This window comes from Mesoplodon densirostris, chromosome 4 (genome assembly GCF_025265405.1).
Source record: "Mesoplodon densirostris isolate mMesDen1 chromosome 4, mMesDen1 primary haplotype, whole genome shotgun sequence".
NCBI classification, from domain to species: Eukaryota; Metazoa; Chordata; class Mammalia; order Artiodactyla; family Ziphiidae; genus Mesoplodon; species Mesoplodon densirostris.
Genome location: NC_082664.1, coordinates 17740531 through 17752594, shown reverse-complemented (window position 1 = coordinate 17752594; position 12064 = coordinate 17740531).

Sequence of the window (12064 nt, the reverse complement as noted above, 5' to 3'; positions counted from 1 at the left end):
TGACAAAGAACAGAAACATTTGAGACTAAACCATACCACACAAGCAAATTATTACTCCTTCTCAGTTGTATTGTACCTGATTTGCTCACACTCTCTTGGACAGAGCAAGTCATTGACTAGTACTGACATTGAGGCAGGTGTACACATTCAGTCTACCTGGAGACATGACACAGTTGGGAATAATTATACTCTAACAGGTAAGGGATAATATAATTGGAAATAATGGTAAAATCTGCCATAATGTTTGAAAAGTGTCTGTTCTAGTTTTTCTTTGCAGAATTATTATATGCCCATTAGACCATGCTTTCTCATTGTATTGTTAAATCTCTGTGCATTATTGATCTGTCTGCTTGACGTAGAAATAATTGAGATAAGTTTACCAGGGAGATAAAATGCATATACTTGTTAAAATAACCTCATATGTATGAAACAAAAATTACTAGACCTATTGAAGAATTACATAAATCCAACATCACAATGGGACATTGTGAAACACTTTATCTCTGGCTAAAAAGGGAAAATCTTGCCTGTTCAACTGCTTGTTTGAGCAATTTATTTTTGTGTAAATTTATGCAAGTAGTTTTTTGCTTTTCTTAAGACAAAATAATGGAAGAATAAAGAGAATATGTAATTTCTGAACCTACTTCTATATAGTTTAGTTCTCCAGACTATTTTTGGTGAAGTGGTTTGAAAGAGAAAAGACAAGTTACTTAAGTTCCAAAAAAGATTTAAGTTTTTACATTTAGAAGGGATTAATGAGTCTTAGATTGTTAAAATAGATTTTAATTTACATTATTATTTTGTCACTTGTGGCTCAGTTACATACAAATATGTAGAGTCTCTTCCAAAGGCCAAAATTCAATTATTCATGTGAGTCAAAGGTAAATATAAGGAAGTTAAGAGAGACTTAGCTTTTGCCTGTGATAAGACTCAAAGTTCAGTTTATATGAGTGATAAGCTGGAATGTCAAGTAAAAGAAGACCTGTAAATTGACAAAAAAAAATAGTTGATTGGAAAGATTGGTGTTTCCTACACAAATTGCATCGATAGATGGTTTCTAGTTAAAGGAAAAAATGCTACTGTTAGTAACAGCTGAAATGTATATAACAAGGCAATGTTATCCCAAAATATATTTTTTTAATTAGGAATTCTGTGTGTGAATGTGTATGTATGTGTGTTTACAGTTTTGTCAGTTTAGATAAACTATTCTGTGGGCCAATTCTAATTTTTTATAAATACCCATCAGAATTTTTCAGCCAGTTCTCCAAAATGTTTTAATTTTGATAGATTTTGTTAAAATGTGCAGTTTCAGCATTTGGAAGATGGCAAGTCATAGACAAAGATGAGACTTTGCCTTTCTCCAATGAACTTTACAGTTTCTCAGTTGATAAGGTTCAAGTTAGACTAGGAAAGAAGTAATTCCTTGAGTCCTTTATAAACCATGGCATACCACATTGAACAATGTGGAAAAATAATTTTCAATTTACAGAAAATTTCAGTCCATATACTGTCTCCACAGGCATGAACACAGGAGCTTCCCTGTATCAATCAGAATATTTTGCACTCAGTTACATCCTGAACTATACAACAAGACAGATGACTCCAAACAAGTCCACTACCTGTTCTTTAATTCATTCTGGGTATTGCCTAGATATTGTCTTCCCACAAATTATCTATTGACAATAAAACTATGCTCAGCCTCCCAGTTATTCTACTTAACCAAGAATATTTTTATTCATTCATTCATTCATTCAGTAAATTGTGCTGTGAACACCTAATGCCTGCCAGGGACTATGTTGGGCACTTGAGATACATCCTGTGACACAAGGTGAAAAACAGTCACCATACCTGTTCTTGTGGAGATCTTTGAGTATGTTTTAGCTCCTTTGAGAGTTTAGGGGGAAGAGTTAATTCCATCCTAAATTCCACTACATGGTATACTATAATGCAAGACTATATAAAGAAATACCTGATGGCTGAGGGTTAGTGTTTCTATTTGACTTCCTCTATCAAAAAGGGATGATCTATGGAAAAATTGGAGAGATTTTGGACACTGACCAAAGGTTGCTTCACATGATTGTACTAACACTGTTTTCTTTTTATTCTTACCTCAGAATTCAACAGCTCTTGCAGGAGTCAGTTAGTCATTATCCTTATCCCAATCCATCTTTTACTGGTTCCTGGTACAGAACTTCATGACATGCCACTTCATGGCATCATTCCTCACATAAAGAACTTACAGCTGCCACCTCTCCCATTGTTGCTCAACTTAAATTCAAGACTCTTTCACCTGTCCTTCCCCCAATCTATTCTAATCAGGTAGTTTGTCATTCAGCAATGCCATCACTTTGTTACAACCAGCTAAAGCTCTTCTCACGCTCTTTCATCATCCCATGAACTTTTGACTTTCTATGCGTTCACTTCAATTCCAACAGAGCAAGTTTCTTTTCTTTTTTTTTTTTTTTTGACCAAATGAATCTCAGAAAACGTACAGTGCAATATCTCACTCTGTGGTCTTGGGAAATCATAGGGCTTTTTTCTAGACTGGTCTTTCCTTCAAATCCAAACTCTTTTCCATGAAGAGAGATTCTGTTTTCAAAATCTGTTTGAACCAGTTTAGCTCTCCTCAGTTTGAAGCTGAGATTTATATGGGAGTTGGGTATGAATGGTAGACCTGAGTTTAAAAAGTAGAGTTGTTCCATAATTCAAAAAGGGGCATGTATGACAATGTTCATTGCAGCACTATTTACAATAGCCAGGACATGGAACCAAACAAAATGTCCATCAATAGATGAATGGATAAAGAAGATGTGGTACATATATACAATGGACTATTACTCAGCCATAAAAAGAAATGAAATTGAGCTATTTGTAGTGAGGTGGATGGACGTAGAGTCTGTCATACAGAGTGAAGTAAGTCAGAAACAGAAAAATAAATACCGTATGCTAACACATATATATGGAATCTAAAAAAAAAAAATGGTACTGATGAACCTAGTTGCAGGGCAGGAATAAAGAGATAGACATAGAAAATGGACTTGAGGGCATGGGGTGAGAGGGTGAAGCTGGGGCGAAGTGAGAGTGGCATCGACATACATACACTACCAAATGTAAAATAGTTGGCTGGTGGGAAGCAGCAGCGTAGCACAGGGAGATCCACTCTGTGCTTTGCGATAACCTAGAGGGGAGGGATAGGGAAGATGGGAGGGAAGCTCAAGAGGGAGGGGATAGGGGGACATGTATATGCCTATGGTTGATTCGCTTTATTGTGCAACAGAAGTAATTATACTCCAATAAAGATCTATTAAAAATAAAAATAAATAAATAAATAAAAAGTAGAGGCTTTCGTAAGCACTGGATCAATAGAAAATGCATTTACGAAGGTTTGGATTTGTTTTCAAAAGCTGAGAAAGGTGAAAGCCCTGATTTATGAGCTAAGGATGAAGCGTGAATTATGGACAGTAGGAAAGACAATGTGAGGCACTTTTTTTTTTTTTCAAGATGACTCATCTCTAAAACCGGAGCAAAGAGAAGCTTGTCGTTCAGATCAAAATGAAGAGTTGCACTTGAGTTCAAAGAATGAAGTTTTCTCATACCCTTTCTAAATGTGTGACAAAATATTTTGATTTTTAATGTGAGATTACAACCATGGATAGTGTGAATTATGGTGCTCAAGAGTGATATATAAATTACAGTTAGTTTCATTAAAATTGAAATAAACCCTTGTGTTTTATTGAAATTATTGAATTCATCAGTTACATTATTGAAATGAGAGAGGATTTTAAAAATAGAGATATCACTGCCAACACCTTTTAAATATCAATTAAGGAAAAATTTTCCTTGCAGAAGTGATAATAATATTTAATAATAGAAATCCTTGCTTTTGAGATTCTTAACAAGCATAGATAAACAATTATTGTGCCAACAAAAGGCCCTGCATTAAATCAATTAATGGTAAGCTTACTCTGACATTTTGATATACACTTGTTATGAAAATAATAAGGACATGTATCCAGCAAAACCAACAATAATTCATTAGTTTTCATATTTCTGAATCAAAATGGAAAAGAAAAACATCCTTGATATTCAGGATTTTAGAATCTGATTATGCCAGAAAGAAGGTAGAATTAAGGAAAGCCCTTCCAAATTCTGTTTCCAGCAAAACTTTATTGGATTTGTTGAAAGAAAAAGAGGAGATTTCTCATTAGGTGAGGAAGAAGCAAAAAAACTCTTTTCAAAGTACATTTTTCTAGTCTACAGGAAACGCCTATATTTAGTCCATCTAATCAGTAGAAGCACATGTATACTGTATAATCAATATTTATCCAGAGTGAAACAATATTGTTCTCGGAACCAACCATCCATCAGTCTCTGGTCTATTTCTTAACAAAACTATCATGTGAACACCCCTCCAACTAGTACCTCCCCCATTTGTGATAGGCCATCCCAGTTTAATGTGAATTTGATGATAAAGGTGATGGACTGTTGATGTGCTGCTTCAAAAAGCATGTGGCATTTGTAGGAGGGAGGCAGTGTTTTCTCAGATTACAGGTGGAGTGTATACTCTGTCCCTGCCAGGGTTATTCATAATATTTTTTTTTCTGATTACAATTTCTAAAGAAGAATACCAAAATATTTTTCTATACTATTGACACTGTAGTTAAATGTGATTCATCTAAGAGGAGAAAGGACACAGTCTTGGGCATCAGAACATCAGCAAGCAAGGTACTATAAGAGGCAGGAAGAATGCAGGATTTGAGGAGCTTGGTTCTGGCTTATATTGGTTATATAACCTCCAGAGACAGTTACTTCTTAGACCTCAGTTTTCTCATCTTTACAGTCTGGAAAATGAGAATCACTGTACTTTAAATTCTTGAGAGTTCTTGTGAATCTGTGGATACACCTTGTATGTATGTTTAATTCTTTATTTCAAGTTGTCAGAGTATCCCAAAATGGAATGTTTTTCTGTGGCCCTAGTTGTTTCCTAAATTACTGCCAAGCAATTGGATTACATTCATGATAGCTTCACATCTTTTCCCCAAACCCTGGTTATTCTTGCCGTGGTCTCTGATTCACAGAGCTGCCTTTTCTTTCTCTCTGCTTCTTCTACTTCGTTCTCCTCACTCTCCTGCTTGGTCTCTATTTCTGTTTTATTGAGTCCTATTGTTTATTATTTAACAATATTCCCCTATAAAACATAGCAACACAATTTAAACACTTAAAAACATTAAAGACAATATCTTGGCCTCACATAGCATTATTTAGTTCAAAATTTGGAATCATCATTCCCTCTCCTTGGTTTCTGGATCCCCTTTCTTTGCAAAACGACATCTCAGCATTCTGGGGACTGAATTTTTGACTGGTGTTCAGCTCTTGACTTACAACAACTATGAAATATTTCTCCCACCCTGTGTTCTTCTGCAGGAGTTAAGTGACATCTGTTTGGCATCTCTTTCAATCTGGTTTAGTTGAGGTAACCATCTTCCATGATTATATTTAAGGAGAGGAGAGATGAGACTGAGACAAGCTAAAAACTGTAAGAGTACTGAATTCTGTGCCTACATTAATTGTATAAATGTAATATAAGTCTCTTTGGATCAGAGAAGTTTGCAGTAGCAATGAGACCTACCTCATACAGAAATGAAGACCTGTTCAAAAGCCAGGGTCCTTCACAGAATAGCTCTTATGTTTGTCTGAAATGACTAACTCCCAATTCAAAACATTGTCTATTTGATGTCCTTCTCTTATCAAAATTGTACACTCTTTTCAATAAATAACTTATTACCTTTCCCGTGGCATTTGAACACCCAGAGTCCTGGCAAAAAATACTTTAGGGAATCCAAAGTCCATATCAATATATCCCAATAGTGACTGTTATTTTTCCAAAGCAAATAAGATCTCAGAATTTGAAATTATCATAAGATTGCATTAAAACTGAAAAGTATGCAGATACAACATATGAACAACATCCGATTTTGTAAACTCTACATAAAGCCCAGCTTGACAGTTGAATACATGTGTTAAGTGCTATATTATACTGAATACTGAGAATTATTCTTGTAATGCACTATTGGTTTCAAGGTTTATTTTTCTTTGAGTATTTCAGATCATAGTTATGTAAGCAAGGGCAATACCCTTACTGGCTGATCAGCCAGCACCTGGATGGTGTTAATCAGTCTCTAAACATCAGTGCTGAGACATGCACATGCATAAATCACATTTGATCAAACATAACAATTAGTACTAAGCCACATGGCTGAAGACTTAAAAGTATGAACTATAAAATTTGGGTAGCCAGATCAGAAGAAACTGAATACTCTTACACTTGTAAGATTTTTTCTTAAATGTATTGTTTATTGCTGGTAGTGGAACCTACTTTAGAGTACAAATTTAAAAAAATAGACTCACAACATTTTTTAATCTTTACAAATACTTTGTATATGCATATTTAGTGATATTCAAAAGGGTTTTAAGAGCAGAATCTTGCTTTAAAGAGAATGTAACGCAGAAGACCATTCTAATTTACAAGTACAAGCTGGCTATACTATGGTGGAGATTGAGACAAATATATAGATATTAACACGTACTCTCCAGAGACTTGAAGAGGCCTCAGGGACCCCTTCTTTTGGAGAATAATTAGGACTCTGTCCAGGGTAATTTTCTGACCATTGTATTTGAATTTTTTGATCTTAAAAACTATCCCAAGGTCAAATGTTATGTTAGAGAGAGCAAAGCCTGAGTGACATGGGTATTTGCCCAAGTTCTTTGGCCAGCAATACTGAGTTTTCCAAATCCTAAATATTTGCCCTTTTTTATGACACTGCCTTTGTCTACAGGAGAAAATAGTAGCTACATGTTAATTAAATAGAAATCACTATAGAAAAGAGGTTAGTATAGATGATTGTTGAACAGTCAAATATAATTAATTTGGTGTAATGTTTAGAGAAGCACCTACGAATGGTTTTGGACCTGGGAAATGCTGACAATCAAGGCCATACAAGCAGCCCTATAAAAGAGTAGACTTCTCTGGATTATTTCAAGTGGGGAAAGGTGATTTTCTGAGTTGAAAGATGTCAGAGTATGAATAAATATAAAACTTCTCTAACTTAAGAGTCTGATCACTAAGAGCATTGGTCAATTTCATTGGTTTTATGCTTATTGTGACTTTGCTGCTTGTCATTGGTGAAGCTACCCTTTATTGAGTAGCTATATGCACATATAACTTCCAGTTAATGAGCATTTTAAGGCCATCAATTTGTGGGAAGAAAAAATCAGTATCTTTAATAGCTCACACTTATATGGAAAATTCAATATAAGGAGAGGGTTAAAAGACTTTTTTTCAGTGTCTTTTTTTTTTTTTTTTTTTTTTTTTTTTGCTGTATGTGGGCCTCTCACTGTTGTGGCCTCTCCCGTTGCAGAGCAAAGGCTCTGGACACGCAGGCTCAGCGGCCATGGCTCACAGGCCCAGCCTCTCCACGGTATGTGGGATCTTCCCGGACCTGGGCATGAACCCGAGTCCCCTGCATCAGCAGGCGGACTCTCAACCACTGTGCCACCAGAGAAGCCCCAATTGTCTTTTTTTTTTTAATCGGTGTAGAATTTTGATTAAGAAGATAAAGAGAAAAAAAATCAACCTTCCTGAGAGTTAGATAACCTAAAGACTCCATTATATGTATGATTTAGAGACCTTAACATCTTATTTAGAAGAAAAGGAAAAGTGAATATAGAACTCTGGACCCTTCAGTTTTTGTCTCACAATGCTTATAACAACACTCACATGTGTTGTTATGAGTGAGACTAGCCAGAATATTTAAGATTATGTCAACTCCTTAGTTGTAAAGTACTTGCTAAGAATCAAATAATTATATTTAAGTTTCTTAATTTGGCAAAATTATGTTAGTAAAAAATTCAGCGGGTTAGAAAAAAGTAAATTATTTAACACATATTAATAAAAACCCAGTTGTGCACCAGACACTTTGCCAATAGCTTGGAGACCAAGAAATTCCTCCAATGTCCACTAGGATAGGGACAAACACCCCAAAATAATACACATGAATACTTATGACTAAATTAAAAGAAATAATTGTGTGTCTTCCCCTTTGCTTTTCTTTCTATCTTATTTCCAGCAGAAGAGGCAGGTAACCCCTAGATCCTTGGAAGGGAACTAAGTCTTCCCCTGATAGCCATATTCTCAGCAAGTGCCCCAAGTAGTGGTAGTACCTGAACAGGGAATACCTGTATGACAGATGTAAAAAGATTGGACCTTATTTTCCCCAAATTTCTCCATGCCCTTAGCATGGTGCAGAAGGGGCTGGGAAGAGAGCTGTCACATAATGTGAGGAATCTTCCTAATGCTCTGTGCTATGTTGCATCCCAGGAATTTTCCAGAGCTCTTGGGCCAAAAAGCTTCTAAAATGACAGTGCTTGAATTTCTCATCATCCTAAGAGAATGAATATTTAAGGTCAGAATTAAATTGATATAAAGAAAAAACAAATGTGGTATATTTTTTTATTCCTGAAACTTGGATGCAGAGCTATAAAACAGAAAAATTGCTTTTATTGGAAACTATGGAAAATAAAAATAAGCAAATATGTCAGCAAAGGAAGTTTCTCTGTGGAGGTGATGATTAACCTGAGAATTAGATGCAAGAAGAGTTATATGGAGAAAATTGTTCAGGCAAATATTAGATTTAAGGGGCTAAACTCATCACTTCTCCACCAATAAGGTGTCCTGTGGTCCCACATGAGTGATGTGATGGCATTACTTGCCAGTGTGTTTCCATTCTTAAAAGATAAAGACATACTTCTGTGCTGGACATACAGGACCCTTGAGGACTTGCCCCATCTTATCCTTCCATGCTCATGTATGGATGCTCTTCACTCACACTCTACATCCCATCTACACCGAAATGATGACAGAAAAGGTCTCCAGATAAGCAACACTCTTTCTCTTTTCCACACCTTTGCAAGCTAAAATTATCTTTGCCTCAGGTGCCTCATCAAATTCCTATCCATTCCCAACACTGAATAAAATATTCATTCTCCCTCAAATGGTGCTTTGCACTTCCCAAGGTAAACTGAGCTCTCAGCTACCCCACTGTGACATGAACTGCATTTCTTACCCACTTGTTCTGTCACATTGACTGTAGATATCTGTGTTCTCTAACAGAAAGGTTATCTTTGTATTGGCAGAATTTAAGCCAGAACCTGGCACTTTTCTGAAAATGATTACATTTAATGGAAACTGTTCTTACGAAAGCCAGAGACAGTGTTTACCACTTACAGATTACCGAGACACTGCCCAGCTTCTTATAAATTGTCCAACCTTTGCATCAGTAAGAGCCTGGTCTTGATCCCAGGATAGATACACTTCTTTCTCACTGTCCTGAAAACAAGAGATGCTTTCTCCTCTCACAGTCTAGGGTTGTGCGTCTTCTGTTTGTCATGATTTTTGCTTGGTCACCTGCATTCTCTTCCTCTGCATGATCACACCAAACTTTCATTGGTCTGGCATTGTATGGAGTAGTTTACACTCAGTGGCATGCTGGAGCCTGCTCACACCAGCTTCCCAGAGCCATTTCTGCACATATTGTCCCAAATCCACATTCACTGACTCCACGTTAGTAGCTTGAAGTCTGCCATGGTGGAATTATTATACCATGGAAACCGGAAAATGCTATTAAGGACACAGAAGCTGAGATGAGAGAGAGAGAGAGAGCCCATAAGAGAGAGAAAAAGAATGAGAAGGAGAGTTTTAAATTAAGGTTCACAAAGGTTAGAAAACTTGCTCAAGACCCTGAAATGACAGAGCCAGAATTTAACCACAGGCGTGTTTATTACCTTAACGTCATGCAGACCTTCTCTCATCTCTCAACTAGATACCCTATACATTTCCTATTTCCCAGCCCCTTTAACTTTGAGTTGACAAACTGCCCAAACTTGAATAATGCTAATTTGCCAAAGGTATATGCAGAGTCAGGGCTGAAGCCCAAATGTTTTACTAAACAGATCAGAAGGTAGAAGGAATTATCAAGAAATATTGTTTTGGTGATCCTTTGCCCATAACCTCTAACCACATGGTGAGTCATCACTCGGGAATAATCAGATATGCTACCTGAAGCAACACTGCAGCCATGTGTCTTTAGCTCAGTATTTTGTTCTCCTTCCCTGTGAAGCTAGATGGTCTCCAAGTGCTGGTAGGCACCAAAAAATGGGTGCGAGTTTCTTACCTCTAAACCCAGGATTTGCTTGATTATGAATCACACTTGGAACATACAGGTATGTAGAAATACAAAGTGTTGTATAGTATAAACTGAGTCTCATTCTTATGTACCTTTTGACAAAAGAGAGTGCATGTATTTGATTGACTGTATTATACAATTCATTTATCTTGAAAATTGACCTGAAACAGTACCACTTTGGATGTGCCCTAAAGCCCCCATGGCTTTCATCAGAGAAGAGTGGCAGGAGAACCTGAGTGCATGAAACCTTAAAGCTTCTAGCAGCTCCCCTTTTAAAGCTCACTAAACTCTCTGTTTGCTTCTAAATCAAGCCTTAAAACAATGATGTAAGGCAGGTGTCAGTGAAATGCTTTGCATTTTTAAGGATAAGAAGGTAGAGGCTCTGAGGTAAGTGGGCTTCTGATGTCCTCATGAGTCAGTAAAATTAGCCAGGAAAACAGATGGATTTCCTCTGCTAACCCCAACAGAAACCTCTTTCTACCATGAGGAATGACAATTTTATTGCAGCCACTCAGAGGGACAGATTTGCAAAAGCAAGACACAGAAGCCATCTTCTAAGTTTCTGGTACTTTCCTGAAACTTGAAAATTTCCCAAAGGTGTTCAAAGAAAAAAAAAAAAAAGATAAACTTTTTCATCTGGGGAAGTTAAGTGGGTATCGTAATGCTAAAATATTAGCACTGTAATCTTTCTCTGGGATGAACATGATTTAGTAAGATCCTTCCTTAACCAAGAGATAGTAAGAGAATTTCCTGTCATGCTGCTCCAGAAATTGAGATCCTGTCTCTCTACTTCTCCATGGGCACTTAGAAAGTATCTCCATGTATTTTAAATGAGAAAAAAATACAAATACTCTGTCTGCAAATCCTTTCTCATTTCATGTCAATATCCACCCCTCCCATCATCCTGTGTTGACAGGACCAATTTGCTGAAGGAGGGTTTAACATGACACACACCCTTTCATCAGCTTAAAAATTGAGGCAAGTCAATATTTACATCATGTTGCTGATCTGTAAAGTACATACCCTGTTTTCTGTCCTAATAAATAGCTGTCACTCTTGCCTGCATCAGAGATTAGCTGAGTGGGTTTGCATGCTCAGTGGCCCCTGCATTATGGGAACAATCTAATATTTCAGGTCTCTCCTGTAGCAGCAGGTCGATTTCTTTCTCTCACTCCTTCATATTGGTTTCCAATGACAGACCTTATAAAACCTTTTAGGTCTGCTTAAAGAAAAAAAATCCATAATCATGCTGGGTTTATCTTTCACCAGAAATGCATGAAATCTAATACTTGATGAGCGAGGATAAGCAGGATCTGTGTTATCTATTTTGCAATGCAATGTTTAGGACATATTTTTAGCCTAAAACACTGGCTGAACTTACCATATTTCTAGTGCTTACCAGTGAAAAGGAATCATACTAAACTGGGACAATTAAATGCTTTCATCCTTTCCCAGAGAGTTCATGACTCTTGCACACTTGTCCACAATCCTTCTTCCATCCATAAATGCCATCACTAGCTCTTGGATAAGTTTAAGTGGGGTTTACTCAGGGCACAGTTATCCCAGTGGACCCACACTGATCACAGAGGAATCTCAAGATATTTTTATTTTTTTAATTTTTCTTTGGTTGCTAGTGTTGTTGGTTCAGGAACACAGAGGAGTCAAGAACAGAAATGAGTACTCTTTTTGGACCATTTGCTTCTCAGACTGCAGAAGACCGATCTCAGAAGAGCTTGGTAAGTACATTAAAAAAATAAGCAAATGGGACATAAAGAGATATAATTTGAGAAAATAGAGATGTTCTGAAATACTTGAAGGGATAC